Source organism: Balaenoptera physalus (genome assembly GCF_965194825.1).
Source record: "Balaenoptera physalus genome assembly, chromosome: 16".
NCBI classification, from domain to species: domain Eukaryota; kingdom Metazoa; phylum Chordata; class Mammalia; order Artiodactyla; family Balaenopteridae; genus Balaenoptera; species Balaenoptera physalus.
In genome coordinates this window covers 58,277,302-58,292,641 of record NC_138898.1, presented here as the reverse complement: position 1 = coordinate 58,292,641, position 15,340 = coordinate 58,277,302, and positions in this window count along the sequence as shown.

Sequence of the window (15,340 nt, the reverse complement as noted above, 5' to 3'; positions counted from 1 at the left end):
TTCCCCTCTCCCAGCTTCCCTTTCTTAAAATGAGAGACTATTACTTGCTGGTAGTTCATCTTAAGCCACTAAGGGTGAAGTTGCTGGGCTCCAGAGCATTTTATTCTAGGAGAACGGGAGGATAAAAGATGAAAGCCAGGGAACATGAGTTCATGGGATTAAATAAGAAGTAACTAGACCCTAAAATTTAGACCTCAGAGCAGAGGCAGGGAATCTGAACTTCGAGGCTGTCACAGCCGACCTAAGACTTTCAGTCATATCTTGTTAGGCCTAATCTTACTTCCCCTGATCACATTGGAGGCTGCACGAGCTGACTTAGAAATGTAGGTGCTGCAAGCTGAAGATTAGGAGTGGAGCTGAATGCCATATTCACCTTTCACAAGCTTTGCTGCTCCAGACGCTTATAAAATAATTTTCACCTTTATCTAAAGGCAGAAGGGCTTTTCTCCCCCCAGCTAGTGTTCTGGCTTCTTTTTTTCTTTTTCTTTTTTTTTTTTTTTCCCTTCTCTTTCCACCTAATAAAATCCTCAGCGCAGTGCTGGCCTGTGTAATCAGAGCTGCGCAGGCTGCTCTCGGACCTCGCTTCCCAGGCTGAACAGCAGAAGCTCAGTGGAGGTAGGGATAAAACTTTGGGAAGTAATCATGTCTCAAACACCAGCTGGTTCCCAGAGGTCATACCCTGCCGGAGATTCCTTCTGCCTCCATGATTCCCCAGAAAAGAAGTCTGGCTTATTTACCATTTTAGAAAGTTAGACCTTTTCAAAGAGATGCCCCAGGCAAAACATCCTGCCTTTCCCGTCTCTCGGAAATTAATGACTCTTCTCGGAAAGTTTTGACAGTGAGAGTTGTTCTGACAGCTGGGGGAGGTTGCTGGGAGCCAGGCTGGCAAGTGGCCCACAGAAAGAGCTGGTCTGTGTGCTGCTGGCTGAGGGATGCCTGCTTCTAAAAATGCATCTAGTTTGACTTTCTGGGAAGTGGGAATGTAGGAAAAATGCCAGGCACTGGGGAAGTCTCTGGACCAGTGCCATGCTCTGGAAGTCAGATTATGGATGGGGGCTTAATTTTTAGGTTCCTGAAATACTTGAATTATTGCAACCATATGAGCGGTCATGATGAAGTCTGAGATTTAAAAAAAGACAAAACGATGTTACTTGCACACACCTCTCATCAAATACCTAGAATGATGACAACGGATAAATGGTTTCATGCTTACTCTTATCTTTGCAGCACAAAGAGGCGCAGAGAGAATTATGTGAACAGGTTTCAGAGTTTACGTCCCATCTGGAAGTCTAAGTCAGGTCTTTCTAACTCTAGATGTGTCATGCTGGCTATCATCGACTCCTGAGGGCGCTGGATGGGTGGGTGGCGTTCACTGGATGGGCTGGAGATGGAGATGGAGAATGTGATGCCAACAAAAACCACGACCCTGTCCTATGGACAAAGTGATGACTACACGGACCCCCTAGGATAGAGAACAAGGAAGCTATAATCACAATCCTAGGCACCTATTCCACATCCATTATTACCCTAGTTTTCACAGAAATCTGGTGAGTGAGCAAGGGCAGAGATTTAGAGTAATTCTCAGTTTTGATGTTGAGAAGACTGAGTTTTTAGAGAGCTTATGAGACTCAAGTAAGATCATAATGCTGATAAACGACGAAGCTACCAAATGTCCAAGCTCTGTTGCAATAGAAAACAGAGGGTGCTATTGAAAAGACAAACTCCTGGGCTCCACACCAGACCTATTAAATCAGGATATCTGGATTTTGAAATCACTCCTCCAGGGGATCCTAAGACAACTGGTCCATGGCTAGATGACTGAAACCAATTCGTCACACCATGCTTCTCGCATCAAGTTCCAAATAAGGATGGTGGAGAGGTAGGGAAGGAGGAGAAAGAAGAGTCAAGAGATGTGACATCCTTCCTCACTAATTATGGTGTAAATCCTCACTCTCTCAGCTCCACTGCAGATCCCCACGTCTCATGAAGTCTAGCCCTCATTTCTCTTGGTACCTACTATGGTACCTGATATCTGAGATGTCCTCAGTCAACCTTTGTAGACTTGAGTCAATGACAAAATTTTTTCCGTGAACACAGGCTGTGACTATTGACAAAATAAACTCAAGCCTTCTGATTCTTCTAAGAGAGGGATGACTCCAATGATAGCCAGGCGACAACTTGCAACTATGAACATGACTACATTATTGCATTAACAAATTCATGCCCGATAGATAAAGTCCCTCTTGACCATCCTTGTCTGCAGGTCCAGCCTGCTCCCAGAGATACAGATCACGATCAGTTTCAAAAGTACCATTTAAGAATTTGTCTTTCCAGATATATTCAGACGCTATGATACAGATCAGGATGGCTGGATTCAGGTGTCATATGAACAGTATCTTTCCATGGTCTTCAGCATTGTGTAACACTGGCTTTTTGCAAATACCAACGTGACTTATGGAAAAAAAGACTGAAAATGCCAAATCTCTTATCTTTAGCAAAATGAACACTGAAGTAATTAGATACTGTTCTCCCTTTAGATTTTGGGGACCCAACTGTACATATGTGGATAAGCTAGTTAAAGTTTTAAAATTTGGGGACCCAACTGTACATATATGGATAAGCTGGTTGAAGTTTTGCAGTTGTAACAATAGTTATATCATTACTCAGATACAAACATCTGATTTGACACTGTTTAATTGTGCTGTGAGGTAAGATATAATAATGTTTCAGGTACTCTGCATGCAAAAAGCTCATCATGTGCTTTTCTAGATAGCTCCAGTTCTATAGTGGAAATATTTTATTAGCCAATAGGAATTTTAATATGGAACTTGCACAGAAGGCTGCTCACATGCCTTACTTTTTAAAAAGGGTTTAATTGTATTCATTTGAATATGTAGCATAAGCAATAAAGCACATGTGCCCTTGTCTCCCCTCTAAAAAAAAAGAATTTGTCTTTCCATTTAAATACGAAGATGCACATATAGAATTATATATTTTTGTGTGTATACAGCTTCCTCTACAGTAAGTCCCCTACATAAGAACCTTCAAGTTGCGAACTTTCAAAGATGCGAACATGCGTTCCATCAACATCAGGTGTGAGGGGAACTGCAGCTTGCCCTCCGTCTCCTATTGCTGACGATCCTTCAGCTCTACCATTTCCCACCTCCTCTCTCTCCTCCAGTCAGTAACTCTTCTTGCCTGTTCACTCGATGATGCCAGCCCCTGTATGCCAGCTGTTGTACTGTACTACTGTACTTTTCAAGGTGCTGTACTGTAAGATTAAAAATGTTTTATTTTTTGTATTTGTTTGCTTTTTATGTATTATATGGGTGAAAAGTATTGTAAACCTATTACAATGCAGTACTATATAGCCAATTGTGTTAGTTGGGTACCTAGGCTAACTTTGTTGGACTTACGAACAAACTGGACTTACGAATGCACTCTTGGAACAGAACTCGTTTGTATGTAGGGGACTAACTGTATATGTATAGTCAAAAGCACACTACATATATTAGTTTGGAACTTGCTTTCCCCCCCAGTGATATGTTGGAGGCATCTTTTCATGTCAATTCACCCAGACCTTTCCCATTCTGTTGCATGGCTGCCTAGTATTGGAAAGACTGACTTTATTTAAGCAACCTCTCTTGATGGACAACCAGGTTGTCTCCAATTTTTAGAAATAAATGTGCTCCTTTTTTGCATTTATGTGAGTTTCTCACCAAGGTGGACTATAGAAGCTAACTGGGACTTCCCTGGTGGAGCAGTGGTTGAGAATCCACCTGCCAATGCAGGGGACATGGGTTCGAGCCCTGGTCCAGGAAGATCCCACACGCCGCGGAGCAACTAAGCCCGTGTGCCACAACTCCTGAGCCTGCGCTCTAGAGCCTGCGGCCACAACTACTGAGCCCACGCACCACAACTATTGAAGCCTGCGCGCCTATAACCCGTGCTCTGCAACAAGAGAAGACACCATAGTGAGAAGCCTGCGCACCACAATAAAGAGTAGCCCCCGCTCGCCGCAACTAGAGAAAGCCCATGCATAGCAACAAAGACCCAATGCAACCAAAAATAAATAAATAAAATAAATTAATTTAAAAAAATTTTAAAAAGATAAAAAACTAATTTAAAAAAAGGAGCTAATTGGCTGGGTTACAGGTATGTTTGTATTAGATTTTTTCTATATAATCTGAAATATCCTCCCGAATGGCATTACCAATCCTAACCCGTCTCCCCCCAGTAGTGTCTGAGAATATCCATTTCCTCCAACTCACTGACACTTGATATTGTCAAACCTTTAAGTTTTGAGATCTATGATTTTAAGGGATGACTGAGGGTTTTACAAAGGCTGCCCCAGGTAAGGTCTTTTCACTTGTTTCTAGAGAACTTTCTGGAAGAAGAGTGTGTCCAGAGCATCTCCCCACCATGGCCATGTCTGATTCCATCACACCTCCACGTGACTTACTGGCATTATCTGCGTCAGGGATGAACTCCCTGCCCAGTTTGACTTGCTGATCTTATTTGACATGAAGGTGGAGAGAAGCCATCCCTATATTCCACCTTTGTTGCAGCCTATGCCCGTGTTTCCTGCACCTGGCTGATCTGTGTAATCACCTGAGAAGCTTAAAACAAAAACAAAAACCAATAACCCCCTTCATCTTGCCAGGCACTGATCCAGATAAACAAAGTCTCAGAGATGGGTTAAAAGAATCTGTACTTTTAAAAGCTTCTCATGTGATTCTGATGCAGCTGGTTTGTGAACTGACAGTTTGAGAGCTACCGATATAAATGAAAGTGCTATGTCAGTTACAGCCTATTATATAAAACGCATGAAGCAGCCCTTGCAGCCAGGAATACCTGAGTTCAAATCCCTGGTCAGCCTCTACCCAGGTTGGTGGCCTTAGACAAGTCCCTCTAAATCGCCAGTGGTTGTTCCAAATAGTTGTGGTTGGTGTCGTACGTGAAGCACTGATTTATATCCAGTCATCCAAATTCAAATAATCAAAACAGAACAAATCATGCAGTTCTCGCCTGTTTCTATGGTTTCCCCACTCCAAGCTGAGGCACTGGTAAGTTATCTCCCCTGTCATCCCGCCATCTGTGAAATCTGAACCAGGATGAAAAAGCACTCAGGTCTCCAAGTAACAGATGTAGATTCAGATCTGCTGAGTTGAGAGGGTGATCAGCCATGGGAGACAGGGAGGAGCGAGGGGAGGTGGGGACACAGCATAGAGTATGCAGCCTCGGGGTTAATCGACAAGACTTGGAGTCGAAAGACCAAAGATCTATCAACTTATCCACTTTGGGACTTGATGCCACAATTTCCCCATCTATGAGATGGGGTGATGATGACCACACTGGCGTGTAGTTGTCAAGATTAAAGTACGTAATTCATACACAACACAGTATCAGGCATAACATGTGCTGTGATTATTATTATGACAACACTGGGATTGAGCTTTGACAACTCTGGGGATAAATCAAAAGAGAGAAGGAAACCAACACATAAGATGGGCTGGCTGAGTTTTGGGGAAAGGTTTAGAATGACATTTAGACGGAGTTTGGAAACAGGGCTGTATTAGTTTCCTATCACTGCTGTAACAACTGACCACAAACTCAGTGGCTTGAACAACATAAATTTATTATCTTACAGTTGTGGAGGTCAGAAGTCCAATATGGCCTTCCTGGGCTAAAATAAAGATGTTGGCAGGGCTGCCTTCCATTTTTCTGCTTTTTCCAGCTACTAGATGCTGCCTGCATCCTTTGGCTCATGGACCCTTTATCTTCAAAGCCAGGAGGGTAATAGACATCACCTCCACAAGTTTTCTTATGTCTCCCTCCTTTCCTTCTTAACATTGATTGTGGTGATGTTTTCATGGTATACGCCTATGTTCAAACTCAGCAAAGTGTACGCATTAAATATGTGCAATTTTTGTATATCAATTATACTACAGTAAAGCAGCTAATAAAACAATTCCAGCAGGGTAGCATCTTCACATCTCTCTGATTCTCCTGTCTCCCTCTTTGATTTATAAGGACCCCTGTGATTGCACTGGACCCTTCTGAATAATCCAGGATAATGTCCCCATCTCAAGACCCTTAACTTAATCACATCTGCAAAATCCCCTTTGCCATGTAAGGTAACATATCCACAGGTTCTGGGGATTAGGATTTGGAAATGTTTGGGGGACTTTATTCTGTTTATCACAAGGATCAAGAATAGGTACTTGAGTTACTCTTAGTTTTAATGAGGATTTCCCTGGATTTAGAATTTTCTAGGATTAAAAGCCATTTGCATTTCCTTTTCTGTGAATTACGTGGTCATAGCCTTTTCTTATTGATTTGTAAGCGCTGTTTATATATTGATGCTAACAGAAGTAGTCCTTTATCATTTGGGTTGTTTGTCTTTTATTTTGTTTTTACCATCTATTACAAGTGGAATTTATTTTCTTTCTTTCTTTTTTTTTGTTTTTTGTTTTTTGTTTAAAGACTTGCAAATTTCACAACTTTAAAATAATGTCTGCCTTTTGGATTTTCTCTCATGATTAAAAATTAAAGTATTTATTCTGATTTTTTTCTCACAATGAATATTTGTTGATCCCTAGGCTTGGAGCTTCACCTCTAAAATGTCCTTTGCAATCTGCCTTTACAGATGGAAAAAAAATAACAGTGATGGTTGGCAAGCCTTCCTGATTCCTAGATGGAGAGCAACTCAGGGGCAGAAGCTAGGTCTTATTCCTCCTTAAGCCCCGTCGAGAGGCATTTTGGTATTTATAATGGTGGATCACTATGGGCTCCAGAACCAGACCATCTGTGTTTAAATCTTCACTCTGCCACTTACAAGTTGTGTCATTGTGGGCTCCTTGCTTTGTCACTCTGTGCTCCAGTTTCCTTGTCTGCATGATGAGGACAATGAAGGTATGATCACCATTGGGTTGTTGATGAGTGTTCATCACGTTCAGTTGTGTAAATCACTGAGAACCATATTTCCTAAATGTGATAAAACTCAATACTTGTTGGCTGTCATTGCCATCCACCATTTCTGCCACGAAATAGATGTCCGGTAAATGTGAAATGAGTGAAGCTTACGTGTGGTGTTTGCTAATAGAGATAAGAAAATAATAAGATAAAAAGGTAGGAAGATCACATCTGCATGGTGTAATTCCTCCTTCATTTTACAGATGCTGGAATAGATTCAAAGAGGTCAAGTGACTCATCTAAGGTGACAGAAGGGATTAATACTGCTCAGCTCTACAGCTGCAATTTACATGTCTGGACTTTTAGTCTAAAATGATCTGGCTCAGAAGAGAGTAAGGGGAGGACATTGGGAGTGTTGTCCAGGGCTTGGGGGATGGGATTCTGGGGTATACGCAGCTCTGTGCCCATATTCACACAAACACGAGAGCAGGCACCAGACACGATTCACTACACCTCGACTAATGAGGCCACAGGAATCTAGAATCCCAATAGCCCATGACCTTCAGAAGTCAGGCAAGTCTCTTTCCCAGGGTACTCATTCTTTGCCTTAAGGAAAAACACTTGAAACAAAGTGAGACTCCTTTTCACAGCCCCAGATGGCCTGAAGGAAAAAAGAAAAAGGAAAATTTATGAAAGTCACAAGCAGCCCTTGGAATTTGGCCATGTGGCAGGGTAGAGCATAAATGCCTTTTCTTCTCTTGACAAAGAGAGAGAAGAAAAGCTTGTGGTCTACTCAGGGTAGGACACAGGGAAAGGTGACCAACTAACTCTTCCTCAACTTTGATAGTCATTGGATTCGAGACTCAGTTTCCTAATTTCTGGGGTCTGGAGAAGGGTGTGTTCTCCCCCCAATCCCCCCATATCAGCAGAAACCTCCAGAAAGCTGTACTTTTCAAGGTCAGAGAGCCAGCCCTGGATCCCCCAGGGAAAAGCTCTTCAGAAGAGAAAATGAAAGTTACATTCTGGGCATATTTTAGACTCTAGACTCTAGAAAGACCCTGAGCTGCCCAGTTCTCCTTCCCTCTTAAGAGAATATTGTTCAATCATGATTTCTTGAGCTGTCAGAGATTTTAAATGTTTTTATTCAGTCACCAAGTGCTTATCAAACTCCTTACCATGGTTTGGCAGCTCCATGATTTATTCCAATTTTATCTGCATCTCACTGAGCTATGACTCAGAATTGGCCTATCAGAGCACCCCATCCCCAGGCCACAACAAGCGAGCGAATGAGAGGGCGTGTCACTCAAACAGAGCCAGCAGAATCCTGCCCCAGACAAGATATATGGACATTGAAAATTATTTTTTTTCTGCTGGAATTGATAAACTGGGAGAATAAAAATTGGGGGATCTGGAAGTAATCTCCCCTAGGATTTGGACACAGCTCTTCTGAAGAACAAAGTTAAGCAAAGATGAAAGATGGATGAGGGGAAAATGCGCTGGTGCTTTGAGCCATCCTTCCAGTCTTTGAGGCCCTGCTTCCCGAAGCTGTTTCTTCTAGTTTTGCAGCTATCCTAGTATTTTTTCAGGCTAGGTAAACAAATTTCTCCCCTTTTTTTTGATTAACCTAGTTTGAGTTTAAGTTTTTGTCATTTGCAACCAAAATACTCCTGGCCAATAATCATGGCTAATAAGGCTGGGCATGATTAGATTTCGGCTAATCTCTGCATTCTCATATCCTCTACCATGTGCAATCCCCTGAACAGGCCTCAGTCTTTTTCTTGATCTGACAAAGCCAAGTTCAAGCTCCAGTTATCACTTTGCTGTTATCTCCTCTGAGAAGTTTTCTCTGAATGCCCAGCGTGATGGGGTCCCACCTCTGTCCTTCCACAGCATGCTATATTCATCTCTAAAGCCTCATTACAATTTACCTGCTTCCTTTGCTTTATCCTACTCTACACTGAAAAATCCTGGAGGATGGGGAGTGACCCTTCTTCATCCTTAACATGCCCAGCATCCAGTGTGAAGCGTGACATTTGATAAGAGCACGATGAATGGAGTTGAATGAATGGGGGACTGAGTCCCTCCCACATGCAGGGCAGAGCGAGTGTCGGAGCAAAGATGGGAAGGAATGAACTTTGATAGACCATCTGCTCTCTGTCAGGAATAATAGTAGATTAGTAGATACTCAGAAATTGATGGATATCTTTATTCACTTTATTCAACATGGCAACATTATGTAGTAGAGATTATCATCTCTATTTTATAAGCAAGAGAAGGAGACAAAGAAATCAAGTCTCTTCTCAGGGTTGCATAGCTGATGTGTAGAAGATCTAGAATTCAAACTCATATCTTTGAGGCTCTCCAGTCTGTGTTGGTTTGTTTTGCTCTTTTTTTAAAAAAAATTATTCAATGGAACAATAGATTAAGAAGACATGGCCTCTGCCCTCAAGAAGCTCAAAGTTTGCTAGAAGAAATAAACATGACAACATAAACCAAGTAGTGTAATATGAGACGACTTGAAGGACCCAAATGGAAGAGGTATGTACCAAGTGATATAGAGACACTGAATCGAGAGGCAGTCCATCTCAGCCTTAGGTTTGTTTTGTTGCCCCAGTGAGAAGTATATTTTAGGTGATTATGAAGACTTCTTGCCTAATGGAAAGAAGGCCCTAAAGCTGGGATGGATACATGGAATGTGAAGAGTTCCCCTGCAAGAATAAATGGGATTCACATTTGTTTGGGGAGGTTGTAGAAAGAATTGAAGAGCTCTTTCAACCTGAAGATTCATGATTGATTAATTGTGGCTCGTCGGAGGCACTTCCTGGACCAAAACGTCAGGCACTAAACCTCAGGATGAGGGCAGAGAGGTGCACGGACCTTCTTGGTGGTCACCCCAGGGAGCCCAGATGACCATGGTTCTGTATCCTGGAGGATAAGATGGGGCCAGCTGGTGAGTGGAGCATGGCCTTGAGCTGGCTGCTGGGGATGGGTTTGTGGAGGAAGGCAGTGGTCTGCAGGGAAGAAGGCCTTCTAGGAGAGACACGAAAACTTTGGGAGTTGTGGCAGCCTCTGAATATGCTCTTCAGCTCTGCGCAAGGAGCATTAGGCTGCTGCTAATGGCACGGTGCTTAAGCTCCTCTTAATTCTCCTGGAGCTAATCTAGCATGTCTGGCTGTCTATTAGGGGCGTGTGTGTGTGTGTGTGTGTGTGTGTGTGTGTGTGTGTGTGTGTGTGTGTGTGTGTGTGTGTGTGTGTGTGTGTGTGTGTTGAGTAGCCTGGTTGGCAGAGACAAAGACAAATGGGGTGGCAAGAGAGCCCCATTTGAGGAGAGCAGAGGGTACTTAGCTATAGAAAACCAAGCCCAACTGCTGGGTAAGGAGCTGCTTTTCAAAAATCCCATAGCCTACGGGAGAAATCTAGCCGGGTGCCATATGCCCTCTGTTTTTTTTAGTCCCGTTTCATCTTCCGTCATCCTTACCCAATATCATCTTTATTTTACAGGTGAGGAAACTGTCACTTAGGCTAAGACATGCACTCAAAGAGAGTAGTGAGAGATAAGATGGGTGAGATGATACAAGAGCTTTAGGGCTGGTGAAGGATTTTGGACTTCCTGTTAAATGCAATGGGAAAATGTTGACCAGTCTTGAGTAGTGGGTTGACAAAGTATGGCCCTGGCTGTTGCATGGTAATGAAACAGAGCAGGGAAAGAGTGGACGCAGAGAGACCAAAGAGCTATTTAGTATTCCACATGGGGCAGGAGGGGCTTGGATTAGAGTAGTTGCAGTGGAGGGGTTTTAGATAAATTTTGAAGATACACTGCTTATGTGAGATCCTTCCCACCTGAAGAGCACTCTGGAGTTATTCGCTGGTGAATAAAGTGGTGAACATGGGCACTGAAGAAGGGCCATCCATTGATGGATGGACAGAGTCATGGGATGTATTGTGGGTCCACCTTGAGTCTTCCGTGCAGACAACACGTGGTCTCCAATATCCCAGGAGATGTTTCTCTACAAGGGGTCCTTCCAGCCTACAAAGGACCTAAACTTTTAGTGATGGAAACTGGCCACATGCAAATGTCCTATCTCTTCTTTAGTGCCTTGCAGACCCCAAACCCTTTCTAGAGTAAGAAGAACAAGCTCAGAAGAGGCCACGATGGTTTGGGAGACCAATAGGGGAAAATCCAATATTTACTGAACTCCTGTTACATGCTACACACTGGTCTAGACACTCACATACAACTCCTGATTCAATCCTCACACTCTCAGGAGACTTCGGCATAGTTGCCCTGATTTTGCAGACCAGGAAGCTGAAGCTTGGTAGTTCTAAGACCTTGCCTAAGGTCAGAGGGCAGGTAAGTGGCAGAGCTAAGATTTGAATCTGCATCTGTGTTCAGAGCACAAGTAGTTATTACCACAATGTACTGGGATATGCCAGAGGCTAAGCATTCTGAAGTGGTAATGTGAGTGGGTGCTGGTGGTTAGGAGGCCCTGGGGATCATTAGGAACATTACACAGCCTTTACCAGTCCCCTGTCTCCCTTGCATGTGGCCCAGGTTTAAGAGGCATTTTCTGACTGAGACCCAATGGTGGGTCAGAGCTGACACATTTCTCATCAACACCAATGTGCATTAATACGGACAGGACAATTCCGGGGGTCTCTATTGGGAGGGATACCTAAAGGAGGAAAGAAATGATGGTTTGACCAAGAGTTCTGCTTGATTTCAGAATCTCTCAGCAATAGCATTTGCTGGTGCTTGAGATCTTCCCTAAGACAAGGGTGGCTTGGGGTTTCTCTTGGTGTTTCTCAGAAAAGGATGAGAGGGGTATGCCCAGAGCAGGGTGGTCACGGGAGGAGGGAAGTGGGCTGCCCTGGGAGCAGAGCTCTAGCCTATCTCTAATCAGACGTCTGCCCCGCACTGCTTGCAGCCCCTCTCTCTGGAATTACAGGTAATAAGGTAGAGCTGATGTTAATGGTTTATGACATGAATTCATTTTGAGAACTATATGCTTCACCCATAGCTTTTATTTTTCAATTTGGATCTGTTGGGTATTAATAGCTCTGGGGCTGTGTTTTCCATTTTAATCTTGCTTTTTCTCATTTCCTAGTAGATTCCTTCTTTCAATTTACACAAACATTAAACCTCCATTTCCTGTAGGCCCACTCTTCCCACCCCCCCCCCACCCCCATTCTCTCTGCTGACCTTGTGATAAAACTTTTCTTTAACACATAAACTTTCCTTATACCGGGCCTGCCTTCCCATTCCCACCAGCCACTATTGCCTTATGCTTTAGCCACACTTGACTGCTTGTAGTTTCTTATAGACATGATGACACTTTGGGCTGCAAGGAAGAGATGATTCAAACAAACAGAGGCTTAAAATACAAAGGTCTTTAATATCTCACATAGTAAAGTGTCCAGAGGTGCACAGTTCTAGGGCTGGTTGATTTGGAGGCAGTATGACCTCAATAAGGATACAGGTTTTTCCCATCTCTGTTCTGCCCTTCTTAGAGTCTAGGTCTTTTCCCTCCCAACATGTCTCCTTATCATTGTAAGAAACTGGACAGCTTCAGGGATCCCGTCTTCCACAGCTCTATCCACAGGAAGGAAGCGGATCTTTTTCCACGTCTATTTCTTTTTATGGGCAGAATATTTCCCCCTCCCAAAGCTCCTCCATTAGTTACCACTGGACCGCATGCCTAAACCCATCACTGCATGGCAGACCATGACCTTGATTGGTCCAGACAAATCATAATTCATGTCCTAGGGCTGGAACTGTCTTCCCTGAGTATGTTGTTGGCTGACATCTGAACAAGAGCTGAGGGGAGGATGGCGATCGGACCAGCCCAGGCTGCTGCACAAGGCAGCTTCTTCTCACTTACATGCCTTCACTCCTGCTTGTGCTTTTCTTCCGCATCTTCTTCTGTTGCCCCTTGACCTCAAACACAGGTAACACCTGGCTCATTTCTGGTCAGAGTTTAAGATGCAGTCCAGGTACCACACTCTCTGGGTCATCCTAGTTTTGTTGCTTTATACGTGCAATCCCATAGCGCCCCAGGCATATGCCAAGCACTGCCTTTGCAATGTCATCCTTATGATAGCCTGCTTCTCCAACTAGACTGGGAACTCTTTGTGAGTAGAGGCTGGGTCCTCTTCACCTCTGACACCTCAGAACCTGGCAAACAGTAAGTGCTCAGTAAAATTGCTGAGGGGCTCTACACTGTTGGCAGAAATGTACATTGGTGCAGCCACTATGGTGAACAGTATGGAGGTTCCTTAAAAAACTAAAAATAGAGTTACTGTATGACCCAGCAATCCCAATCCTGGGCATATATCAGGAAAAGACAAAAGCTCTAATTCGAGAAGATACATGCACCCCAATGTTCACAGCAGCACTACTTACAATAGCCAAGACATGGAAGCAACCTAAATGTCCATCAACAGATGAATGGGTAAAGAAGATGTGGTATATATATACAGTGGAATATTACTCAGTCATAAAAAAGAATGAAATAATGCCATTTGCAGCAACATGGATAGACCTAGAGATTATTATACTAAGGGAAGTAAGTTAGACAGAGAAAGACAAATATCATATGATACCACTTATATGTGGAATTTTAAAAATGACACAAATGAGCTTATTTACAAAACATAAATAGACTCACAGATATAGAAAACAAACTTATGGTTACCAGAGGGGAAAGGGGGCGGGAGGGATAAATTAGGAGTTTGGGATTAACAGATACAAACTACTATATATAAAATAGATAAACAACAAGGACCTACTGTATAGCACAGGGAACTATATTCAGTATCTTGTAATAACCTATACTGGAAAAGAATCTGAAAAGGGATATATATATATCTGAATCATTTTTCTGTACACCTGAAACTAATACAACACTGTAAATCAACCATATTTCAAAAAAAATTGCTGAAGACGCAAACGGCCCTGAAGAAGGGGAGTCTGAGAGACGCCCTCAGCTTGTTCCTACCTTGACACCCTCTCCCTAGAGCATTAGCAGCATAAAGATTCTTGTAGTCCCCCCAAAAGCCACATTCTTTTGTGTCTCAGTGTTTTACAGCTTCTTCGCATCTGCCACCTGCATACCTTCATCTAGGCCTCCACTCCCACTGCTCAACTATTTTCCTGGCAAACCATTTCCTTTTTAAAAAAGAATCATTTAATCATCTCCAACATGAGCTGGTTTTTTTTTTCTTTTTTTTTTTTTCCTGGAAATCCCTCCCAAATTTGGACACGCTTTGTTTTATGGTCCTATTGCACTTGGCACAGACTTCCATTAACTAAAGAACATTTTTAAAGCCTTTCTGTGCATTAGTTTTCTCCTCTGATGAAAGGAATGATAAACTGCTTGTCTCTGGTTTTGAGGAGTAAATGGGTTAATGCATTTGTAACACTTAGAAGAACACTTAGAAATCGAGCATTCGATGCATGATGTCAGAAGTGGTTGCAGCCTGCATCCCTCTGAATTGCACATATCCGGTTATTGTTCTTTCTTCCTTAATGCTCTATGGGAACCCTACAAATAACGAACATATTTTGTCCATCACCTGCTCCCCAGCTCCCAGCATAAGACAGGGCACAAATTTGATGTTCAGTTTGCTAAGGACTGAGTGAGTGAACAAGAAAGTTTTCTTTTTGTGGGAAGGTGCCAGCCAATCTCCATCTTTCTGGAAAAAGCAGTGAGGAAATGGAAGCGGCGCTGCAGTGGAAGAAAGGCAAACTGGAAAAGAGGAAGTTATTCAAGACCTCCCAATTCTCTCTCCCCAATCCACAAAAACCAGCATTGACAAATAAGTAAGCATCTTTGTAAAGATTACCTCTCTGCATGTTTGGGGTGGGTTGAAAATCAGGGCATACGGGTTCTAATCCTGCTTTTGCCCTAGACTCTGTGAATGGCCTTGTGTGAGCCCCTGAGACAAGGCGTTAGCTTCCCAGTCCATAAAACCCAGGAGGATGGGTTGACTGATACCTTGGGTTCTTAGCATCTCACTATTTTTAAAAATAAATAAATGATAGAATGAAAACAAGATATTCTGTGGATCTAAGGACTCGTAATCTTCCTTGGGACTCAGAGATGGGAGAGGACAATCATGAAAGGTTGTAATTAGTGCCAGAGGGGCAGGCCTTATCCTGGGACAGTGGCTGCCTGGATCTGAGAAAAGTGGGGAGCAGAGGCCTCTGGATCTAGGCAGGCTTGGCACCTAGTCCTCACCTCGTCACCTGAGAACCATGAGCCCTTCACCAAGCTGTTGGAACTCTCCAAGCCTCAACGTTCTCATCTGTTATATGGGTGGGGGTGGGATGGAATCCACCCCATAGGGTAGTTATGAGAATGATGCATGGACCTGGCACATAGTAGCCTCTCTCCCCATTGTGATTATTCATGGAGAGAAGAGTCCC